Source organism: Protopterus annectens, chromosome 7.part0, assembly GCF_019279795.1.
Source record: "Protopterus annectens isolate FY-2018-M chromosome 7.part0, PAN1.0, whole genome shotgun sequence".
In the NCBI taxonomy this organism is placed as follows: domain Eukaryota; kingdom Metazoa; phylum Chordata; order Ceratodontiformes; family Protopteridae; genus Protopterus; species Protopterus annectens.
Window position 1 is genome coordinate 1,810,926,103 of NC_056739.1, and position 25,716 is coordinate 1,810,951,818.

Consider the following 25,716-nt stretch of genomic DNA (forward strand, 5'->3'; position numbering starts at 1 on the left):
CTATCGCTCCCTAACCCTAACTCACTTAACCCACCCCTATCCCCACAGACCGTCAATCTCCACACTTACCTGCCTCGCACCCTAACGTCCGTCACTACCGCATACTCACACAGCCTTTCCCCATGTCGGCATCCTCGGCGTTGGTGTTGTCATCCGTCGTGTCGGTCTTCTGCATTGTCGATGTTCTGCCACTCGCGATTCGCGTCGGTCTTCTTCACTTTCGATCTTCTGGAGCTCCGGATTCCGATGTCGGTCTTCTGCGCTGTCGACGAAGTCAGGTAGAACCGTCATAAGATATGGTCCAAAGAGCAGGTGATTGCTTAGCTTTTTGAGTCTATTGAGAACAACTTTAAGTACTGGTTATTAACATACTTCCATTAGGAACATTCAGAAGCAGCCTACTTGGATGGATGCTAGATGTGGTTAAGCATCTGAAGTTATAGGTTACCAGTATGTATAAGCAGATGAGTAAGCACAGCAGTGCTAGAGTCAAATGGGATCAAGCAGCACTTGTCAGACAATGGTCTTTCTTTCCCCTAACCTTTAAATAGAAATTAGCTCTGATTATAATCAAAATTATATATATATTGCACATCATCTCTATGTCACTATCTGTGAGGCAACTTCTGGATTACTCAAGCCTTGAACCTGTAATGAGGTCTCCATGTATGATGTGATAGTTTGTGTAGAGAGGATGGTGACATGTCAGCAGCAGCAGGGGTACAAATCACTATTGCTCCATCTGGAAGCTGCTGTGGAACTTTTTTTTCAGGTTTGCCATTTTTCTGGAGTACCATCCACACTATTACAGGTGTTGACATATACAAAGGATAAAAGGAATATTATACTTAATTCTTTGCCTTTGTTGTGCTTCTTTTTCTTAAAATAGCAGAATTTTACTTAGAAAATAGTTCATACATCCTTTTATGTACCTGACAAGGTTAATAAATTATATGCACTAGCATTGTATTGGTGCTGGGAACATGGGGTACATAGATATACGGTAGGGACCTTCAGTCAGTGACTGTCAGCTACTGTGGATTTTATGACCACGCTGGTGGCACACAACAGGAATCTTATTATGGCAGGGAACTAGGACTCTTTCTGATCAAGAGAGGAGCATAAGATGACATTCAACAGAGCTGCCTTGAAAAGCATGCAGTAGTTGTTTAGTTTAAGCATGAGCAGTCAAGATTATTTGTTGTAAAACATCAGACAGCAAACGTTTAAAGGGGAGACATCAGCACAAGACAAGTAATACATTCTAGAGTGACTTTTAGGGGTAGACATTGTCCATGGCAATTCAGTAGACCTTAGCTGTCCATAGGTGTGTAAAGTTCAAGGGAGTGTTGAGAGTTGTGTTGAGAGATCATCCACAAGAACTGCCCCCAAATTTTGTCATGAAAAGTGAAAATTCCATCTAATTCTTCTAAGCATTTGCATTATATACGACCATTAAGAATGCCAGTACAACACACTGGCAGTTCATTCACTGTTGATTTCAATGCATACATGTCTATTGTTAAAATAATAAATGCAACTGTGATACCATCAGTGCAAAGACTAATCTGAAAAATTTCAATTCAAACAACCAATTCCGATTTGACATATATGAGAAAATGGATCACTATAACCATTTGATCTTTTTTATATTAATCTAAATGTTCTTCAAAAATGTGATATATTGCTGTCCCTCTCTGACAAAAGGATATGCAATGTTTGTCATTGCTTTGCAAAATGCTTGGTACAATTGGCATCACAGAACAGAAGAATCTGAGATCTGATTTAATGTAACGAGTAGTTTGAAAAGTAAAGGCCATGAACTGCCAGGAGGTTACATTGTATCCACATCTTACTTTGTAATAGAAGTCAGATGTTACTGAGAAGTCTATATGGAATCTGCCCAAGATGCAGACCTGTTCAACATGCCCGTTAATTACAGTGAAGCTTTCAGTAGGCATTATTTTCTTTAAAAAAAGACAATGGGAAAATTAGAAAATAATTTTGTTGAAACTCATCTCAGTACTGCATTGTAAGGATGAACAGGAATTATTATAATATATCAGTGATTTGAGAAATACACAATTATGGAAAGGATGTTGAAATGTGGTCGAGAAATCTGTGGGCAAATGTGTTCACCAGATTCAGAAAGGTATAAAACTGAATTTAATACTAGTCAACTGCAGAAGTTAAACATCTAAGAAGCATAAGCCAGGACGGCAAAGGCTTACAAATGGATAGAATTATGTTGTTATATTAACAAGTTAATCTGCTCCACTGTTTGAATTATCACAAAAAATGTATAAAGGGAGAGTCAAGACTGTTCTTTGTATATGCTGCTCCCAATGTTTTTTTTTTTTTTTTTTTTTTTGAAGTCCATAGCTCAGTTTATATAGTGTTTCTTAGCACTGTCCCTTGCAGGGATAAACAAAGTATTGGATTCTTATTCTTAATCCACATGATAATGGGTATTCTCTTGCTGTACTGACTTGAATGTACTTTCAAATTTCCAGAATGTGCTTTGTCAGTTGGTTATAAAAATAAAACTTAACTCACAGACACTGTTGTTAAAGTATAGTCCTACTGACCTAATAGTTTAAATACTTTGCTTTTAAAAAGAAATGTCAAAGGAACCAAAGTTAAAAAATAAATAAATATTTTAGTGTACTGCAGGCATTCAGTAGAATTACATTACAGTTTCAGCCAGTCTAATCATCCAGTTTTGAGATGCTACTAATTTATATACTTAACTTTATTTAGAGATTTCTTTACCCTTGTTAGTCTCATTATACTTACTGCAGGCTGATACAACAATTAATAATCTGTTGGGAACAACTTAATATAAGTCAGACATGGATTATTGTGTTTATCTTTAGATTTTTAATGTTCATCATAAGAATGAATACATTGGACCACGTTCTATTATTTATAACAATGAATAGTGCATAGTAATGAAATTTATTATCATTCAGAGTCACTAATCTTATTTAAGGAAAATGACCAGGTTTAGAGATTATAATTAGTTACACACTTCTTTGTCAAAGAATCATTGGATAAGGTTTATAACCATTCTGCAACAGATAAGCGATTTTAGGAAATATAAGGTGGTCTCACTTTAAGAAACATGCAAAACCAGATAATGAAAACTCCAGCAATTTAATTAGCAATCAAGTAGACAAAAAGTCCCATAATAGCAGAAAAGCTGTTAGAAAGGCTTCATTTTCTTTACAAAAGTATACCTACTTGTGGGCCATTGTTAGAACCTAATTGCTTCCCCCTTTCTTTATCATTTTCAATGGTATCCAAGAAAACCCTCTTCAAAGCTATCTATTGGTCTCGGTCTTTGCATTAGAAATAATTGATGTGCTTACCCTTTAGATGTGAACAAAACTCTTAGGCCTATTTAGCACAAAGTAGCTCTGCTCTCTATAAGCAGCTTTTCCGCTGCTAATCCCAGGCCCTACTTTAATTCTGATAAAGAATGCATGGCCGCTACACATTTTCTTAACCATAAGTCAGGTTTCTTGAAAAAAACAAAAAAAGAGTATCACACATGCATATGGATGGAGCAGTCTCTCGAGACCCCAGCATTCTCAAAAATGTTATGCTTCGCTTGTTAATAGAATTCATTCCCTCACCTCCACAGTCTGTGCAGGCAGAGAAATGAAGCAATTTATAGCTAAAGTGGAATGTGCAATTCCATTTCATGCATTCAACAAATCTAAAATTTGCTATAGTCTTTTCTAACTGCATTCCATTTTTCAAATATCAGTATTAATGTGAAGTTCATTTTAAGTATTCAGTGTTGATAATATTGTAAATGAGCTACAGGTCTCAGCAAGCAATATTTACTTGCTGCAATTTTTCTTCAAGTAACAGTATATTTGCAAAGCATCATAAAAAGAAATAAGTGAGCACAAAATACAGATGCTTTGGCAAACATTGTTTTAAAGTAACCATGGTATATAATGCACAGTTTGTTTGCAACCAGGCTTAAAGTCCTCATATAAAGAAAGTAGACCGCTCTGTTACAGGAAAATGATGTTTGGTTTATTTTCATGCTTAAAGGTTAGGATACCAGTAAAGTTTGGATACTAGTAGATACTCTTGGTTAATAGTGATATGCACATGGGTTAGTACAGGTGTAACTAAACTGAAAACCACAATTCATCACTGGTCTAACGTGATATCACTGAATTTTGTAAAATCGTGGAATGCCAAAAGTCAGAAATCAAACTCCAGAGCCTTTCTCACCCTAGAACTGTAAACTGGCCTTCCTGAATTGAATAGAAAGTGAATTTTCAAAAACAACAGCTGCACTACTATAACATATATACAATCCATCTGGAATTACAGTTGCGGTAGCAATTGCAGTGATATTTTGCCCTTGTATCTGGGGTATTTTAAATTATAAAGACTGCAGGTTATGAATCTGATGCTTCAGTGCAGTTCAGCCTTGCCCCAGAACTAAGAATGAAGAAACACCACCATGGATCTTTATACAGGGCAGAAGGAAGTGACCTTAGTATGTTATTGCCAAATGCAACATTTGTTTTATTTGTAAAATGCATACTTCCAATTTCATTAATAAAATACATTTAAAAAACAACTGAAACTATGTGGCATGTTTTTCCCCCTCTGTAGTCATGAATGGGTCAAAATAATTTAGCATATTGTTTCTATTATTTTTCTTATCTTTTGTTCCATCTTAGCAGGCTGGAAAATAGCTTCTGTATCAGCTTTTAAGGATTATAAAGTGTGTTCTTTTAAATCCCATTGTGACAGACAAGAGTGATGGAAGTGCTGAAAGGAATGGTCTGCTTACTTTTAGAATACTTGTAGCTTTTCTTTTGTCATTTCAGTTTTCAGTGTTTGATGGAAATTTCAGTAAGAACGATACAGAATTTTAATGTGCTTTTGTTATGTTTGTTATGATTGATCATCTCTTGTAGACCAGAGCATCTAGATCTTATTTTAAAATATTTTTTTCCAGTATTTAAGTCTGAAATTTTTGAAAAAAAAAAGGAATAAAATATACAGTCACCAACAGTGCAACACACAGAAATGTTAGAACATATAATGCATCTCCATTTGTTATATAATGTACATTTCTGCACTTTCTGATACTTCAGTAAAAAATAAATAAAGCATTTAGGAGGAACAGATTAATTACAGTATATCATTAAAAATCAATTCTCATTTCTTTTTTTCGTGCATTAATGGGGCAAACCTACTAGATACAAGTGTTTCTTCGCATGAGCAAAGAATCCTATCTGGCTATGTAGTTGTCTTATGATCACAGAGTATGGCAATAGAGACTAAAGTAATGAAACCCAGTACTGTTGGATGAAGCTTGTTTGAAGTTCATTGCCTTAGCCATCTGTGATTCATCATAATAATCATCATCATCATCATTATCACCCTTTCCCCATTTTACAAGGGGTCAGGATGTTGCTTCAGTTGTCAACATCTATCCCAATTCATTGCCTGTTTCCCATATTTTTTAACAGTCATGCCTAACTGTCACAGGGTTTCTCTCATGTAATCCATATCATTTTATGTCTGATTCTCTTGGCAAACAATGCTTTGGCCAACCTTAAGCCATTTGTCAGGCAAAAGGTCCAGGATGGTATTTCCTTTATTATTCATGTTGCTTCAGCCATTTGTAGCTAGGCAATCCTAATATCTACTTCACTCTAACTCTCTATGAGCATTCTGGTCGACCATTACCAAAACCAGCCAATTTTCTCCTGCTTTAATGAAGAGACCTTACAACACCTGTAGGAATGCCATGTTCTCCTTGCTATTACATTCCTGCTGAGGATCATTGGCTAAGATCGCAAAGAGTGTTCTATCTTTACATTGTCATTGTTTCTGTTATCCTCCCTCACTGTCTTTAGAAGAGTCTCTGTCACCACAATTCCCACTCCATTTCTAATCTGTCCCTTGTAATAGATTCAGAATGTCACGTCAAAGGACTTTGCTGCACTTCTTTTATTTACATATTTGTTTATTTATTACTCTGTGATAATCAGGTGGATGAGCTGGGTAACAGACCCTTTTTAGCCATGGCCCAGGCCCAGTGGACAAAAGCTAGAGAACATATACAGAGATATACACGTATAAAGCAGAAACAATTAAATTAAGATTTGCAACTAAAATTTAGCACATAAAAAGGATAGGCTGTTTACATAAATTGACAGTGGAATTTTCAAGTATGAATTATAGTATCTCAGTTCAGTTTTATGTGACGCTGCACTGTATAACAAGGTGTTCACACCACACAGGCATATAATCCAGGCTGTGCAAAGCAACTGATATAAAAGTTATTAGCAATGTTTTTACAGCAATTGCAATATGAATGTTTGAGTATGGCATTTTTGACTCAGACAGAAGGCATGAGTTTAGATAAAGCCCTTTCGCTCACTCTTGTTTTGAATTTGGCTCATCTCCAGGTTGAACAGTATATCCAGTCTCCTCCTTACTGACATGTCAGTCACTTCTAAGCCAGGTTTGAGCATATATTCAATGTAGCAATCCTTATCTCATTTTTAACAAGTTGTTTGCTTTTATGCTAGGCTTTGCTCAGCAGTGGTACCCAAGTAGCTCCTTCTGGGGAAATGGACACTGACCAGCCAGTAACTTACATGACCCAGGACTCATGGGCTTTAAGGTGAGTAGACACTAACCAATGAGGGATCATAGACTCCTCAGATGATTATCATAAGTCTCTGGCTTAGACTGGAGTAGGTAGGCTCCTCAACCCACTTAGCACTGGCAAATACCCAAGCCCCTGTTTAGCTCTCTGTTTTTAACAACCAGATTTAATGCATCTTCTGATGCTCCTTGTAGACATTGTAAGCAGGAAGGTTTGAAAGAGGTTATACCTTTGACTTAGGGAAGAAAGAAAATACTTAGCAAAACCAATACACCTGACAGGCACTTCTAACAAAAGCTGATCCTAGTGACTATCAGCTGACATCCATTTCTATGTTTAATTAAGGTGTTATAAAACTGACTCAGAAAGAAGACACTATTATACTTCTAAAATGGCTGAGACTAAAATAAATTTATAGCCAAAAATCTATGGCTCACTAGACCAACTTCTTTTTGTTCTTCTTTCTCTTTCAGCTATTCCTATTAGAGGTTGCCACAGCGGATCATCTGTTTCCATTTCTTCCTGTCCTCTGCATCTTGCTCTGTCACACCAACCACCTGCATGTCCTCTCTCACCACATCCATAAACCTTATCTTAGGCCTTCCTCTTTTCCTGTTACCTGGCAGCTTCATTCTTAGCATCCTTTTCCCAATATACCCAGCATCTCTGCTCAGCACATGTCCAAACCAACGTAATCGTGCCTCTCTGGCTTTGTCTCCAAACCGTCCAACCTGGGCTGACCCTCTAAGATTCTTATTCCTAATCCTGTCTACCCTTGTCACATGCAGTGCAAATCATAACATCTTTAACTCTGCCACATCCAGCTCTGACTCCTGCCTTTTTGTCAATGCCACTGTCTCCAACCCATATAACATAGCTGGTCTTACTGGTGGTGCTGCGGTAGCGTTGTTGTCTCACAGTTAGACGTTGTCCATTTGATTCTCAATTAGAGTGTCTGCTGTGTGTTGACATGCGTGAATGGGCGTTCCTTTGTTGAAGGTTGTGCGTTAGGCCCGGCAAGCCAGCACGTGAAAATCTACTGCCAATCATTAGCAGACCGGAGTTCTGAAAGACACAAACTACCCTCTTGTAGACCTTCCCTTTCACTCTTACTGGTAATCGTCTGTCACAAATCACTCCTGACACTCTTTTCCATCCACTCCATCCTGCCTGTATTCTCTTCTTCACCTCTCTTCCACACTCGCCATTATTCTGAACTGTTGATCCTGAGTATTTAAACTCATCCACATTCACCAATTCTACTCCCTCCTCACCATTCCTCTATCCTCCCTCTCATTCACACACACATATATTCATAAAGCTTTAATTACTCACAGACAGCATTACGTAAAAGAAAAATGGTTATAGTAATGGTATATTAGTCCACTTTATAAAGGAAGAGAAAGCTGTGCTATAAATGGAATACAATCTATAGTATAAGGAATAACACAAGAACATGGAAAACTGTAGTAATTCCATAATTTTAAAAGAGTAGCAGCATTAACAACAATCAGAATGGATTTCTTGCAACCTGATCCTTGTCAAGAAAATTGCATTGAAATATGATATCTAATCATAATGTGTGTAATTCATCTCATCTATATTTAGTGTAAAGCATGAAAAATGCTATTAAATTATTTTATGCATAGCTGACAGCTACATTTTAAATGAATGTTTACTAAATATAGCCTTAACCAAAATGAAATTAATATTCGGTAGAATGCATATGGTTGTAGAAAATATTGTAAAACCTGCCATACATATCTTCTGAAACAATTGCTAACTTTTGGGGACTCATGGCCTTGGGCCTTAGAGGTAATTATTAACTTATGGCAGAAATCCATTAATAGAAGTTATCCATGTGATTCAGAGACCTTCTAGAGGCTGATGCTAAAATGGTTAACATAGGTCTGCTGATTAGCATGAAACTGAGAATCTCCAGTTTAAACAGAAGATAAAGATGCTCTGAGGTACAACTCTTTAGCACTACATTATCTTGTCTTTGAATCAAATACTGCACTGTGAGAGCTGACTGGTTTGGTGTTCTCCCTACCAGCCCATGCATCTTTGTAGCACATGTACTACTTAATACACACACACACACACACACACACACACACACACACACACACACACACTCACACACACACACACACACACACACACACACACACACACACACACACACACACACACACACACACACAGATACTAATGAACACACATACACACACACACACACACACACACACACACACACACACACACACACACTAATGAACACACACACACACACAAAACCACACACAGATACTAATGAGCACACACACACACACACACACACACACACACACACAAACACACAAAGAGATTGTTTTACTGTACTTCCATCCTGCAGGATAACCATCAGACAGTCACACACACATGCATACATATCCATGCAGCTGCTTTCATGACCCTGCAGATATGCCCACAAGTGTCTTCAAACACACACATACAAACACGCACACAAACACACACACACACACACACACACACACACACACACACACACACACACACACACACACACACACACACACACACACACACACACAGACACACACACGCCAATACTTACCTGTAGTCATGGTATAAATCACAACCAGTGTATGGGGGTGAATGGGTGAAGTTTTTTCTCCTTGTGAAACAAATAATTTAGTACACAGTTCTCTGAATCCTTCTACTGCTTTATTCTGGAATAAAGCAACATTACCAGGGGACAGCTCATAGCTAATTTGTATTAGTATCTCCCCTGGATGACTGCATTTGCATGATGCTTCACCAGTAAGGCTGCTGTCCACACTATGGCCAATGACCATGTAAAGCAGTAATAGTAGGACGAGAATTGTCTCTGAACCACACAAGCTGAAAGCAATGCAGAAACCTTCAGGTTTAAGGCTTCTATACCCCTATAAGTTTCTGCGAAACCCAGGATTGTTATTTCCTTTATTTCAGAAAAGTTTCCACTATCTGTGATAAAATTCCTACTTAGCATGCAAATTTACAAACTATTTAAAATGGGGTACTGCCCCCCAAAACAAAATCACAAAGCAAACAACCAAGTCAAGAAGAGTTGTTAACCCTCATTAGACCACATTTCAAAAGCTGCACAGGGAAAGAACATTTTCTAACATAGGCTCTGCAGTTCAGAATGCCTCCTAGCAAGAGTTAGACAAGAGGCATTGGATTTGTTCAACAATAAATTAAGAGCAGCTATTTAAGGACACCGAATACTTGTACTTTTGAGATGGATGCTAGCCTTTGCATCTTATGTAGATGAGATGTCTATACATATAAATAGATAGCTTTAACAAATGGTCTGTTGTTGACTATCAGTCTTAATTGCACACGTAAATGAGAACACAAATGAGTTTACATGCTGTTAAAGAATACCAAATGTATTATTATTTAACTAATGTTATCCATCTGACTTGAATATGCTAAAATAATGGTCACTAAGTACATTTTTGCATGCTGTTAAATGTTTATCAAATGTATTGCCAGTATTGTGCAGGCATGCTTTAGTCTATGCACACCTGATTGTTTTTGCAAAGCACCACTGTGCCCAGGTCATGGCCCAGAAAGGGTTTGTCGACCAGTTCACTCACCTGGTTATTAAACTGAAATAAATAAGTAAAATGTGCTGATTTCTAGGTACCGGAAGAGTATACTATTTAGTATACACTTTTCTAAAAGCAGTCACAATAGACACTCCACTGATGTTGTAATCACATTTTATTCACTTTATTTATTTATTGGACATTTGCTTACTTGGAAAGTCAGACTGGGCCAAAATGTGTCCATTTTCAGTGGAGGCACGGGGAGAAAAGCTCCACAGTCACAATCTTTCAAGTACAGATATTTTAAATCACAAAGTGTCATGCCACACTACAAAACATCAAGTACAGATATTTTGAATTGCAAACTATCATGTTACACTACAAAACATAAGAAAAACATAGAACATATGATTCATAGTAGAGTGCAATGAAAAACAATAACATGAGTTGGAGAAAATATGCAAGGAAAAACTCAATAGTGATATTATTTGTTGCATAGACTAGTATGTGATAAATGAGACCTGAGACAATTCTAATAAACTATTTCAAGATATATTAGAGATTATATGATTAGGAACAGTGAGGGGAAGCTGAGTGATGTTTTAGTATGAGAGACGGTGTTCATATTATGGCTATAGAAGGAAGAAGGATGGAGAGGAGATTATTATAAAAAGAGTGCAGGGTAGAGTGTCTTCGGGTAGCAAGGTGAATAGAGAGTAAAGAAAAAGAGGAAGAGGAAAGGTTTGCAGAGATTAAGTGGACAAGGTAGGGTAATGGGAAAAACAAAAGAAAGGAGTGGAGTAGGAGGTTGGAGAGTATGAAGTGTGATTTAGGTTGAAGGGTTGAACAAAATATAGTAAGTTCAGCCAGGACTGACACAGGATCAGGTACAACATTTTGTAAGTTGTTCTTTTAGGGAGCATTTAAAGATGTGTAAGTTAGAAAGAGTTCTGTTGGTTAGAGGCAAGGAGTTCCATTTTTTTTTATTTGCTACTGAGTACAGGTTCATAGGTAGGTACTAGGCTATTGGCCCTAGGGCCTATATAAGCCTAACCAAAAAGGTACTCTGGCTTTCGCCACCCAAGAAAATTATTTTCCTGTGCCCCTGTCAAGCAGAGCCACAGAAGTGATCCCCAGGGTGAATTTCCTATTTCCCATGCAGTCATCAAGATTTTTCTAGAAGAGCGCTAATGAGGAGCTTTGATATAGATAGTTAGTTTGTTCCAGAGTATGGGAAGTCTGTGGGACAGGAATCTGTCCCTCCAGCATGTTCTGTTTATTGTGGTAACAAGGTTTAGTTCCCTAGAGCATGTAGCTTGGAGGAATTGGGATTGCTTTAAGTGGAGTATGTCCAACAACTCTGGGTTTGACATAGCTTTCTATGTTAGGCAGAGAGTGTCTCTGAGTAGGTGATATGCAACGTAGTAAAGCTGGGTTTTTTTGAGATAGTCTGCGTAGGGCATCTGCTTGAGGCTGGTAATCCTCTTTGTGAGGTATTTCTGCAGCCTTTCCAATTGTTGTAGATGTCTTGTGAGGTACATACCAAAAGGGATGTTGTATTCTATAATGGGTCTAATGCATGATGAGTAAAGGGGGACAATGACCTATTTTTACCTGGATGAGAAACCTTTTGCGATGAGGAGGGCCATGTAGAAGGATTTTCTGACTACTGGGGTGATGTTATTATCAAAGGAGAAACTACTGTCCACCTGTGTCCCAAGGTCTCTTATCATACTTTCAGTGTTAAGTAGACTACCGTCTATGTGGTAGTTCATGGGTACAGCTTTTTTACCAAAGGGGATGAGAATGCACTTTTTGGCATTGAGCTTGAGGCCATGGCTTTGACACTAGGCATCTGTCTCAGTGAGGCCCTTTTGTAGGATGTCCACATCTTTAAGAGTTTCGATTATGGCTCCTAGTTTGCAGTCATCTGTGAACTTCATTAGCCAAAGACCTTCTGTGTTAGCCTGTACTTCAGAGAAATAGATACCAAACAGGAGAGGACCCAGGACTGAACCCTGTGGTACTCCACTTGTCACTGGTCTGAAGTCGGATTTTGAGTCAGCTACTTTCACAGTGTGGGTTCTGTCAGTGAGCCAGTTAGCAACCCATCTTGTGACATAGGGATTTAGACCTAGTTTAGTGAGTTTATCTATAATTCCAGAGTGAGGGATGGTGTCAAAAGCCTTGGACTAGATGTAGATAGGCTGTGTGAACCACCTTACTCTCGTCTAAGGCTTTGGTGACTGCTTCAAAGAAGTCAATCAGGTTTAGGAGACATGATCTGCTTTTTACAAACCTGAACTGGGTGGGGTCCAGAGTTTGGAGATTACTAATGTCTTTGTTTATAAGGTACATGATGATGCATTCCATGGCCTTGCAGACCAGGCTTGTAAAGCTAATGGGGCAGTAGTTCCCGGGGTCCATTGTGGCTCCCCCTTTGTGGAGTGGGATAACCATCACTGTGTGCCATTCAGTGGGCACAAAGCCTGAAGTGAGGCTATGACTGAACATGGTACTTAGGTGGGGTGCCAGTTCATTCTGTAGTTTGTGTAGAACACAGCCTGGGATGTTGTCAGGTCCCATGGATGCTGTGTTCTTGGCTTTGGAAAGTCTGGCTTTTACCTGTACAGCCATGATTATAGGAACTTTGCATTCTTCCAGTATACAGATGGGCCCTTTAGGGGGTGAGAGGGGTGTAAAGTTAGCACTGAACCTATCTGCCAGGATGTTGGCAATATCAGTTGGTTCTGTATATTTAGAGCCATTGTGCTGTAACTCAGAGCAGATCTGAGAGTTGCCATTGAGATTCTTAACATAGCTATAGAATGCTTTGTGGCTGTCTTTAGAATCAGTGATTTTGTTTTCTAACTAGCTTTGGAGGATTTTATGAGGGATCTCAGCTTCTTATGGAGGCTGACCAGGGAGTGCATGGGATGTTACTTTTTTGCAACAGTTTCTTTCTTCAGTTGTAGAGTTTATTTATGGCAGGGGGCCACCAGATTGGCTTCCTTTTTAAGGAGTATAGCATCTTGGTTCTGTAAGGGATAGCACAATCTATTCACTTATTTAGTTCATCTGCATGGGTGTCGTGAAGTTTACCACTTCTGTTTTAAGAAGCGTGAAGTTGGCTTTGGAGAAATATTTTATGGTGGTTTCCCTAATAGGGGTTGGGGACAGGATGTGGATGTCTAGGGTGATTAGCTTGTGGTTGGATATGACCAACGAGGAATTGACCTCTAGTGTGGAACACCGGTCGCCCATGTTGGCAATGACCAGGTTTAGGATATTGCTGCCCCTGGTGGGGGTGTGGATAAGTTGATCCAAGGCATTGGAATTTATGAATTCCAGAAAATGTTGAGCCAAAGAGCTGGTACGAGTAGTTTTTCCAGTTAATGGTGGGCTAGTTGAAATTGCCCATTATTAGGGTGTTGGGTTGTACCCTAATATTTTCTAGTGTATCAAGAAATGAGGAGTGGGAATCCTGGGGCATGGTGGGGGATCTGTAACAAGCTATAATTTGGATTGCGGTCTTGACCAGAGTTAGTTGCACTGGATAATCTCGGATGCATTATGCTGAGCAACTAGCCTGGAGGTGTGGATAGCCTTAATGAATATGGACACGCCTCTGCCTTTAGTGTTTCGGTCCAGGATAGGTGGCCAAAAGATGTGGTACAAATTATAGCCTGGTAATGCAGTGGTGCTCTCTGGAGCCTTGAAACAGGTCTCTGTCACTGCACAGATGTCGATTTTCTCCATTTTAAGGAGTGCATTTTGAGGTTTAGACTTCTAGCACTGAGTAGCATTACCCTCAGATTTTGCTTGTTTGTACCTGAATTTGTCATTTGAACCTTGCCTAAAAAAGGCACTATAGTGATGGCAAGAGCCTTAGTCAGTATCCGGAATCCCAAGGGCGACAGGTGCAGGCCATCTCTGGCAAAGCATCATGGTCTGTCGATCATGTCATCCCAGGCAGACAGATACTTGATCCCCTTATAATGACACCAGAAGCTTAGCCAATTGTTGCAGTCAATCATTTTGTCCTTGTACTGTGGTATCATTCTGGGTGATGGCAGGATGCTACTCAGGGCTACGGTCATATCTGCCTGGGCTACAAGATCAGAGAGCTCCTCCATGTCTCTTTTCATGTAGTCCAGGGAGGTACATCTCAGGTCATTCACACCAACATGGACAATGACAGAGTCATATTTGTACTTGTTGTGGAGTGAACTGAGTGTGTGCGTTATGTGGCAGACCCTGGCACCTGACAGGTAGCTGACAGTAACTTTCACCTTGTTTAGCCTGGTGAGTGGAACACCAGTGTGCCTGACTATAGAGTCACCTATGACTTGAGTGTTGGGTACATTGTTATGGCTTATGGGCGGTGGATGAGTGGCACACTGAGTTTGTGGGCTATGTGTAATTTGGGTTGTGTTGGGGGTTGGAGGTTGCTTGCATTTCTGCTTTGGAGGTCTCTGTTGCTTCAGCAGATTTTTATTGAGAGCCTCCACAAATGTAGGTGTGTGTTTTGTGTTTCTATATGTGTCCTTTGGTGGTGTAGGTTTTGAGGGACTATGTGATGAGTGTGGTGTGGTGCAAGTGTTTACCTTCTCCTCTTGACTGTCTAGTCCAGTCTTGGGTGAAAAGAGCTTTGCTTCAAGTTTGGCTATATAAGTGCATCTCTCACAGGTTGTAGTGTTGGGTGGTAGGAGGAGAATGTTGTCTGTGTACATGAGGCAATTGCTGCATTGCCCCAAGATGCCCAGATTCATCAGGTAGACAGGAGAAAACAACCGGGAGCTGACCCTTAGACATGCCTGGATAGGTGCTTATTTATTATGTACTAAAAACTGTTTTCCTCCAGACAAGTGAGGAAAGTTGAGTGCTGCAGCAATTTGTAGCTTATTTAGTGCTTACAATGAGTTCTGAACAAGTGCTGAGCTCAAAGAAATAGATTTGAGTGCTAAAACTAAAAAAGTGTCTAGTTCTAAGAGAAAATTTGAAGAGCAGACTTTATGGTGCCGAGAATAGTTTAACCCTAGCTAAGCGGCAATGCATAAAGTGTATTTTTTTATTTAATATAGCAGTAGCAAATGAGCAAACTGATTTAAATAAATTAACCAATTAACCAATAAAAAGCTAAAAATTGAGCCCCATTCCAGCAGTCTTCGATCAGACAAGTTCTAACTGCACACTCTTGCCAATAGGGTGTAGGGGAACCTTCTACAAAAAAAAGATTGCCGGGATTAGTGCTCAAGTTATTCAAACAAAGCTAGATTCAGCAGGTCTGAATCTAGTCTATGCTACAGCAAACAAGGTGCACCAATTTCAGAAAGAAACAGTTCAAATAAGCAGCCACAATAAGCGTTTAACCAGAAACTCCCAGCTCAGAAGGGCAGAATCTACCCTCTTCTCCCACAAGAGTGCAGACCACACCTTCTTAATGTAAAATAACTGGCCCAAAGTCCAAGTTCTTAAACCAGAACTAATACACTTTTAGAATAACAGACAGTAAGCCTTCAATCAGCGACTCTCAACTTAGGAGGATGTAAATAAGCTACCTGTCCTGCCACGACAGTGCAGACCACAAATCTCTTTAAATTTCTATCAAATCTCTACCTCTATCAGATTCTCTATCAAAGATCTGGGACACTCCCCCAGTCCCATCTCTTTACCACATGCTACCTAATAAACTCTTTCTGCACTTGCTTTTAGTCCTTTTTAATTTAATTGCATTTTTTAAACTGTGTTTGGTCTAATATTGCTACATACTCAAGTGTGCTAGCTTGTACTGCATATGAGTTGTTTTTACTGCTGTTTTAGCTACTTTTCTGTAAAAAAAAAAAAAACTGTAAGCCTGTTTCCCACCTTTCCTGTAACTAGTGTTCCAGATACAGATTCGCTGAATCCAGGACTCTCTGTAAGCTTCTGAGCCCCCCAAGCCTTTCTGTGTTGGAGGGAAGCCTTCTAGCTTATCAGTGGGAGGGGTAAGCACTAGGTAACCTGTCTACCACACAAGGAGTGGTTCTGGCCCAGAAATTGTAGTTATTGGCTCTTTGGGCAATCCTTTCCATCTCTCTCAACTTTCTGATTTGAAAGCCTGCTTTTCCACTTGTTTCTGTCCTGTAACTCATCTAGTGCAGATACAGATTCTTAGTTTTAGCACTTAAATTTGCTTATTCGTGTTCAGCACTTGTTCAGAACTTGTAAGCACTAAATAAGCTACTAATTACTACAGGACTCAACCTTCCTCATTACCTAGAGGAAAACACTTTTTGTACTTATGTTTCTCACTTGCTTAGAGAAAAACAGCTCTTGCACTCCCTTTCCACACTTATCTAGAGGAAAATCGTTTTTTATTCAGGCATGTCCTAGGGTCAGCTCCCAGTGTTCTCTCCTGTCTATCTGATGAATCTGGGAATCTTGAGGCAATGTAGAAATTGCCTCATGTACACAGACAAACCCCTCCTCCTACCACCCAACGCTACAAACTGTGAGATATGTACTTATCTAGCCAAACTGTAGATAAAGCTCTCTCCAACCAAGACTGAACTTGACAGTCAAGAGGAGAAGGTAAACATTTGCACCACAGCACACTCATCACATAGTCTCACTAAATCTACACCACCAAAATCCACACATAGTAACACAAAAACATTCACGGAGGCTCTCAATAATAATCTGTCAAAGCAACAGAGACCTCCAAAGCAGAAACGCAAGCAACCTCCATCCCACAACACAACCCAAATGACACATATCCCACAGACTCAGTGTGCCACTCACCCACAGCCAATAAGGCAAAACAACGTACCCAACACACTAGTTATAGGTGACTCTATAGTCAGGCACACAGATGTCCCACTCACCAGGCTAAACAAGGAGAAGGTTACTGTCAGCTGCCTGTCAGGTGCCAGGATCCACCACATAACCCACACACTCAGGTCACTCCACAACAAGTACAAATATGACTCTGTCATTGTCCATGATGGTGTGAATGACCTGAGACGTACGTCCCTGGACTACATGAAAAGAGACATGGAAGACTCTCCAGTCTTGTAGCCCAGGCAGGTATGACCCTAGCCCTGAGTAGAATTCTCCCATTGCCCAGAATGATACCACAATACAAGGGTAAAATGATTGACTACAACAATTGGCTAAGCTTCTGGTGTCATTCTAAGGAGATCCAGTATCTGTCTGCTTGGGATGACATGTTCAACAGACCATGATGCTTTGCCACAGATGGCATGCACCTGTCACCGCTGGGATTACGGCTACTAGCTAAGGCTCTTGCCACCCCTATAGTGCCTTTTTTAGGCAAGGTTCAAATGACAAATTCACCACCATAACAGGAACAGGCAAGCAAAAACTGATGGAAATGCTACTCAATGCTAGAAGTCTAAATCTCAAAATGCACTCACTCGAGGCACTCCTTAAAATGGAGAACATTGATATCTGTGCAGTGACTGAGACCTGGTTCAAGGCTCCAGAGAGCACCCCTGCACTACCAGGCTATAACTCATACCACACTTTTTGGCCATGTAACCTGGACCGAAACACCAAAGGCGGAGGTGTGCCATATTCATTAAGGATATTCACACCTCCAGGCTAGTTGCTCAGCATAATGCATCCAAGGTTATCCAAGTGCAACTAACTCTGGGCAAAACTGCAATAAAAATTGTAGCTTGCTACAGATCCCCCACCATGCCCCAGGATTCCCACTCCTCTTTTCATGATGTACTGGAAAATATTAGGGCTCAACCAAACACCCTAATAATGGGCGACTTCAACTATGCCACCATTAACTGGGAAAACTACTCGTGTACCAACTCCTTAGCTCAGCGCTTTCTGGAATTCATAAACTCCAATGCCCTGGATCAACTTATCCACACCCCCACCAAGGGCAACAATATCAAAGACCTAATCATTACCAACATGAGTGACGGTATTCCACACCTGAAGTCAACTCCTCGTTGGTCCGATCCGACCATAAGCTAATCACCCTTGATACCCACACCCCACACCCAACCCCCATTAAGGAAACCACGGTAAAAAATTTCCCAAATCCAACTTCATGCTTCTTAAGACAGAAGTGGTGAACTTCATGACACCCATGCAGATGGACAATACAGTTATAACTGCTGAATCCTACACAAATGCACTCTATAAGCACTTACACCAATGCATGGATCGTGCTATCCCAAACAGAACCAAGACACTATCCTCCAAAAAAAGGACGCCAATCTGGTGGTCCCCTGCCATAAACAAACTCTACAACAGAAGGAAGAAACTGTTGCAAAAGAGAGTAAAATTCCTTGAGTGGAGAAGCTCCCTGGTCAGCCTCAGTAAGAAGCTGAGATCCCTTGTAAGATCCTCCAACGCTAGCTACTAAAACAAAATCACCACTAATTCTAAGGACAATCACAAAGCATTCTATAGCTATGTCAATAATCTCCATGGCAGCACCCAGATCTGTTCTGAGTTACAGGACAATGCACAAAAATTACAGAACCATCTGATATTGCCAACATCCTGGCAGATAGGTTCAGTGCTAGCTTTACCCCCCCTTACCCCCTAAAGGGCCCATATCTATACAGGAATAATGCAGCGTCCCTGTAATCACTATGCAGGTAAAAGCTGCACTCTCTAAAGCCAAAACCTCAGCATCAATGGGACCGGACAACATCCCAGGCTGCGTTTTACATGAAATTCAGAACAAACTGGCTCATCACTTAAGCACCATGTTCAATAATAGCCATGCATCAGGCTTTGTGTCCACTGAATGGCACACAGCAACAATTATACCACTCCACAAAGGGGGAGCCACCACTAATCCTGGGAACTATCGACCTATTAGCCTGACGAGCCTGATCTGCAAGGCCATGGAACGTATCATCATGGAACTCATAAACAAAGACATTGGTAACCTCCAAACTCTGGATTAAACCCACTTCAGGTTTGTGAAAGGCTGATCATGCCTCCTGAACCTTATCGACTTCTTTCAGGCAGCCACCAAAGCCGTAGATGAGGGTAAGGTGGTTCATACAGACTATCTTGACCTTGCCAAGGCTTTCAACACCATCCCCCATTCTGAAATGGGTTGCCAACTGGCTCACTGACAGAACCCACACTGTAAAAGTGGCAGACTCTAAATCTGACCTCAAAACTAGTGACAAGTGGAGTACCACAGGGTTCAGTCCTGGGACCTCTCTTGTTTGGTATCTACTTCTCTGAAGTACAGGCTAACACAGAAGGCCTCTGGCTAATGAAGTTCACAGATGACTGCAAACTAGGAGCCATAATCAAGTCCCCAAATGATGTGGACATCCTACAGAAGGGCCTCACTGAGACAGATGCCTGGTGTCAGAGCCATGACCTCAAGCTCAGTGCCAAAAAGTGCAGTGTCTTCCCCTTTGGTAAAATCTCTGTATCCATGAACTGGCACATAGGCAGCAATCTACTTAACACCGAATGTGTGATAAGAGACCTTGGAACCCAGGTGGACAGTAGTCTCTCCTTTGATAGTCACATCACCACAGTAGTCAGGAAGTCCCTCTATGTGGCACACCTCATCATAAAAGGGTTCTAATCCAGGAAAAAAAGAGGTCATTGTTCCCCTCTGCTCGACACTCATTAGACCCATTATAGAGTAAAATGCCCCTTTTGGAATGTACCTCACAAGATATCTGCAGCAGCTGGAAAGGCCACAGAAGTATCTCACAAAGAGGATTACTGGCCTCAAACAAATGCCCTACACTGACCATCTCAAAAAACTCAAGCTTTATTCCATAGCATATCACCTACTCCAAGGTGATCTCTGCCTACCATATAAAACTATGTCAAACCCAGAGCTGTTGGACATGCTACACCTAAAGAAATCCCAATCCCTCCAAGCTACATGCTCTAGGGACCTAAACCTTGTCACCACAATAAACAGGACATACTGGAGGGATAGATTCCTGTCCCAGAGACTTCTCATACTCTGGAATAGGTTACCCATCTATGTCAAGCAAAGTTCTTCATTAGCACTCTTCAAGAAAAATATTGATGAGTGGATGCGAAATAGGAAATACACCCTGGGGATCATTTCTGTGTCTCTGCTCAACAGTGGCACAGGAAAATAACTTTCTTGGGTGGTGTAAGCCAGGGAACCTCATTGGTTAGGCTTGCATAGGCCCTTGGGCCGATAGCCTAGTACCTACCTATGAACCGATGAACCTATGAACAAACCTTCTTAATGTAAAACAACTGGTCTGAAGCCCATGTGCTTAAACAAAAGGCTTAGAATAACAATTACAATTTAATCAGGCTACTAACAAGCAGAATAAATGCAATTAAGTACTTTTAAGTACAGGCAGCAAAAGCAAAATAAAGTAAAGTAGGAAGAAGCACAAATACAGTAAAACAGATGAATAAGTGCATTTTTTTATATAACAATAGAAAATGATCAAACTGATTTAAACAAATTACCCAATTAACCAGTAAAGAAGCTCAAAACTGAGCCCTTTTCAAGCAGTCTTCAATCAGACAATTTCTAACTGCACACTCCTGCCACTAGTGTGCAGGGGAACCTTCTCCAAAAAAGATGGCCTGGATTACTGCTCAAGCTATACAAACAAAGCTAGATTCAGCAGGCCTGAATCTAGTCTATGCTACAGCAATCAAGGTGCACCGCTTTCAGAAAGAAACAGTTTAAATAAGCAGGCACAATAAGCCTTTAACCAGAAATTCCCAGCTCAGAAGGGCAGAATCTAGCCTCTCCTCCCACAAAAGTGCAGACCACAAACCTTCTTAATGTAAAATAACTGGCCTGAAGCCCAAGTGCTTAAACCAGAACTAATGCACTTTTAGAATAACAGACACTGAGCCTTCAATAAGCAATTCCCAACTTAGAAGGATGTAAGCTACCTGTCCTGCCACAACAGTGCAGACCACAAACCTTCTTAATGTAAAACAACTGGTCTGAAGCCCAAGTGCTTAAACCAAAAGGCTTAGAATAACAGTTACAATTTAATCAGGCTACTACTGAGCAGTAATATAAATACAATTGAGTACTTTTAAGAAGAGGCAAAAGCAAAATAAAGTAGGAAGAAACGCATGTACAGTAAAAGCAGATGAATAAAGTGCAATTTCTTTTGTTTTCTTTTGTTAGAGACATGGAAAGAGAGAAGAAGGAGGAGCTGAAGATAATTCAAGGATAATAACCTAAGTGGGTTGGCCTTCTCAAATGTTCTCTCTGTATTAAATAGAGTGAACACTAGACTGGGAGGGGTGTTCCATATCAAATTTACAGTAGAGGCGGGGAACTGCAAAGCCACCAACTATAACAACACCACAATAATAGGGTGAGAGGGAGGGAACACAGTTTCAGGACAGATGAAAAATTGAAAACAATGCCAGAAAATATATAAAATAATTCAGTCAGGCAAAAAAATAATTCAGTCAGGCAAAATTAAGACAATGCAGAACTCTGAAAGGTTAAGAAATATACTTATTAATCAGAGATATACTTCCAGATTGTTTGAGAATCACACTTCAGCCAGAACACCAGGAGTTTCCAACAGTGTATGCAAGAATTTGTCTAGGGGATTTATTTGCTTTATTTATGGTAAGAAGTTGTTTGTCTTCTGATCAAAGAGTTCTTTGGAGGGAAATATATGTTGATTAAGGGGTGTGAGCTTGGCAGGCTAATGGTTTGTGTATGCTGTTATGTATTGTAATAAATTGAATGTAGGAGAGGTGGAGAGGGAGTTCCAGCCAGCTAAGGGCATGTGGAGCTTTACAGTGATGGGTAAAGGAGGTCGAATTAGTAAACATTGCAATTTTGTTGTCGCTTCCAAGTTTTTTTTATGGATGATTGTAAATTGGTTAGAAATGGTGTTCCATAGAGTAGGGAGGGCAAAAGCTATGTTTTGGCTAGAGTAATTTTTGTGGGGGTGCTTAGAAAATTGTTTCTGCATAGCATGCCTAGTTTTTGATGGGTTTTCTTTATATTGCTTTGGATGTGGAGGAGAAATTTATGATTATCATCGATTATGACTTCTAATAGTTTTAATGGACATGACACCTTGTTGAGTGATTTCTCACAGGTGATGTAATGTGTTTGAAGAGCAGATGGTGGTAGAGTCATCTGTATATTGAGTCAAGGTGCCTTCACAAGAAGATGAATATAGGTTATTGATGAAAATATTGAATAGTAAATGGCCAAGGAAGGATCTTTATGGGACTCCTGTGGAAGTGGGAAGGTATGCAGAGAAGGATCCTTGCCATTTTACAGCTTGTTGCCTAGTAATTGCCCATTAAATAGATGGGGATGATAGACCCTAGGTGGAAAGTTGATTGAGGAATTTACTGTGAAAGACTAAGTCAAATGTTTTTGATAGAGCTACAGATACTGCAGATACACATTTATTAGAGTTGTGAGCTTTATTGACAGTGTCTGTAAATTATAGTAATGCAGTGGAGGTGTTGTGTACTGGCAGTCAAATTCTATGTTGCATATTGCTGATTAGCTTATTTTTTAAAAGATAGTAGAGAAATTGTTGATCTATACATCTTTCAAGGAGAAAGTTGTCAACTCACTCACCACTACATGTTCACATAGTACCACTACTCATACACATAGTACGTATCAAATATGTAAATCCACATACAAGTAGGTTCTCTCAAAAAACTTAATGAAACACCAGAGACCTCCAAAACACAAGTCTGCTACAGCTAACACAGTCTCGAGAGCACCCATGACACATAGCAACACCAGTGCCTTACCCACCAAGCCTGCAAGGTCTAGCACTCAAAAACAAAGTTTTCTTGTTATTTGAGACTCAGTAGTGACAGACAAGGATGTCTTACTTACCACTTTGGACAAGGAGAAAGTCACGGTCAGCTGCCTTTCTGGTGCCAGGATTTGCCAAATCATGCATGGACTCAGGTTTCCCAGCAACAAGTACCGTTATGACTCTGTAATAGTTCATGTTGGTGTGAATGACCTGAGATGTACCTCACTGGACTATATGAAGAGAGACATGGTCGAGCTCTCTGAGCATGTATCCCAGGCAGGTATATCCCTAGCCTTGATCAGCATACTACCCTTACCTAGAATAATGCCACAGTATACACAAAAAATGATTGATTTCAATAAACGGCTTAGTTTTCTGTGTCATTCCAAGAGAATCCAGTTCCTGTCTGCCTGGGAAGCTATGGTTGACAAAATTTGCTGCTGTGCCAGAGACAGTTTGCACCTGGCACCCCAAGGCTTTTGGCTGCTTGCAAAGGCTCTTGCCTCCTCCATAGTGCCCTTTTTAGGCAAGGTCTCAAAAACAGCATTACTGAAGTGAAATTAACCAATCAGAACAAAATAAGAGTCAAGCTGCTAAATGCTAAGAGCTTAAACCAAAAACTGCACTTTCTGGAAGCACTTCTATCACTAGAAGATGTAGATGTATGTGCAGTCACAGAAACCTGGATTAATACCTCAGGGAGTACCCTGACCCTGCAAAGCTAACAATGCCTTCTATACCTTTAGAGCACAAAATGAATGTGTGCAAACCAAATAAGGTGGTGTTTTAATCTATGTTAGAGAGAAATTCACCTCACATCTAGTTAGACTGGACAACTCCATGGAGTTACTCCAGGTTTAGGTTACAGTGGGTAAGACCCCTGTTCAAGTCCTAGCCAGTTATAGAGCCCCTTCCATGGGTCACGACACTCATGAAGACTACTTAACCAAACTGAAGACAATTCAAATTTTACCAAACACACTGGTTATGGGGGATTTCAATTATCCCACCATCAACTGGGAAACCTACTCTAGTCTAAACTTGCTAGCTCAAAATCTCTTTGACTTTCTGAATTCAAATGCCCTGGAATAAATTGTCCATACCCTGACAAGAGGACCAAACATTCTAGATCTGGTCTTCACCAACATGTCAAACAGTTGCACTACTGCAAGTGTTGGACCCTCATCAGTTAAAAGTGACCCCAAATCAGTCATCTTTGAACTGACACTAACACCAGAACTCACAAAGGGTGAAATCAGACTAAAAAACTTCACCAAGACAAACTATACCCTCTTAGGTGAAGGTAGAAATGCATTCCAAGCCCCACCCCAACCTGAAAGTGGTAACTACGCAGAAGCATACATCAAAGCCATGTACAATCACTTGCATTAGTGTATTAACTCGGCTATACCAGATAGAATCAAAGCCAGAGTGCCAAGTAAACTCAAGCTGCCATGGTGGACTTCCAGCATCAACAAACTGTACAATAAGTGCAAAAAGTTGCTGTCCAAGAAAACAAAGACAAGGACTCAGCAATGGAAAAGTGCCCTCCTCAACCTTAACAGGCACATGAGACAACTTGTCAAATCCTCCAAGAGCTCCATTTAGAGAAACCTAACAAGTACTGCCAAGGATAACCATAAGTCCTTTTACAGCTATGTACATAACTTAAAGGGTAGGATCCAAGCATGTACAGAACTGGTGGCCAACAGTATCACACACACTGATCACACAGAGATAGCAAACTTGCTAGGGGAAAGGTTTGGTGAAAAGTTCACTCCCTTAACCCATCCTAATTTACAACAAGCCCTCCCTCAAACTCCTCCCCACCTTACATATCTGAAGACCAGGTTCTCAAAGCCCCATCAAAGGCAAAAAACATGGCCTCTATGGGACCAGATGACATCCCAGGCTGTCTTCTAAACTGGCTAAAACATGAACTAGCATCACCACTAAGTACCCTTTTCAATCATAGCCCAACCACAGGGTTTGTTCCTGAGGAATGGAGAACAGCTACACTTATTCCCCTGCACAAAGTTGGGAATTACAGACTCATAAGCCTCAACAGCCTCATCTGTAAGGCCATGGATTATATCATTATGGAACTCATAAATAAAGACATAGGTGACCTCCAAACCCTGGATCCTACTCAATTCGGCTTTGTGAAGGGTAGATCCTGCCTGTTAAATCTAGTCGATTTTTTTCAAAGTGTGACCAAGGCCACTGATGAGGGCCAATCTGTGGACACAGCATACATTGACTTGGCAAAGGCTTTTGATGCAATCCTACATTCAAGCCTTACTGATAAACTTAGTAAACTGAATGTAATCCCCTTCATTGTAAGATGGGTTGCCAACTAGCTCACAAACCGGACACATACTATCAAAGTGGGTGACTCCACATCAACCAGCAGGCCTTTTACCTGTAGGGTGCCACAGGGGTAAGTGCTGGGGCTCCTACTTTTTGATATATACTTCTCAGAAGTTCAGGTCACAGTTAAAGGGTTGTGACTGACCTAGTTTGCAGACAACTGCAAACTAGGTGAAATCATTGAATCCCCAAATTATGTCAGTATACTTCAGGAGGGTGTCATACAGACCAGCGACTGGTGTATTAGTCACAGTCATAAATGGAATGCAGAGAAATGCATCATCATTCCCTTTGCTACAAACAATATTCC